Below are 833 nucleotides of genomic sequence, written 5' to 3' on the forward strand. Positions count from 1 at the left end.
TGTGTATTATGTATACAAGTCTGTTGGGCATCGGCCTGTGCACAGGTGAGCGAACGATTATTGGTGCAGTCAAGAAAAAACAACCTTGCACAAACGGAAAACTCCGTATTCTTTCTCTGATTTAACATCTTTTCACTTGAAGTGATGTTGGATGTGTCACGTGTGTGTGTGTGTGTGTGTGTGTGTGTGTGTGTGAGGTGCGGGTGGGGATGGTGGATTAAAGGTGATACACAGAGAAAGGATAAGATGGAATAGTGGCATCAGCAATCCGTAAAAATAAGCAATTAACAACGTTGTTGTTGTCTTCAGTTTAACGTCTTTCCACTTGAAGTGATATTAGACGAAAAAAAAACAAAAACAAACAAAAAAACAAAACAAAAAAAAACGTGGGGGTAGGGGCTGTGAGAGGGGGAGGGATAAAAGTGTGTGTATGTATGGAGGGTGAATAGGGGAGAGACAACGCTAGGAAAAATGGAAACGTTATAAACGCCAACATCAAACAGATATAACATCTATAACAAATGTCCTATAGGACTATGCAGCAAACCTTCTGCAATAACAAATAACATATTGGAATTGTTTATAACACATTCAAAAGAACTTTTGGTGAAGTCTGGCAAAAAACATTTAGATTATGACATTCGAATATTACATGGTTGCTAGAAATATGTTCTCCACATATGCATCTGACATCTTTGCTGAACTTTGTTACAAAAGCGTTCAGTTTTATCCTGTTTGATAATGTATGAATCTGCCTTAATCTTATTGAATTACTGTATGTATTTGACTGATTGATAGTTCCCGGTTGTTGAACATTAATTACACTATGGTTT

The sequence above is a fragment of the Babylonia areolata genome, chromosome 1, assembly GCF_041734735.1.
Source record: "Babylonia areolata isolate BAREFJ2019XMU chromosome 1, ASM4173473v1, whole genome shotgun sequence".
Classification (NCBI taxonomy): Eukaryota; Metazoa; Mollusca; class Gastropoda; order Neogastropoda; family Buccinidae; genus Babylonia; species Babylonia areolata.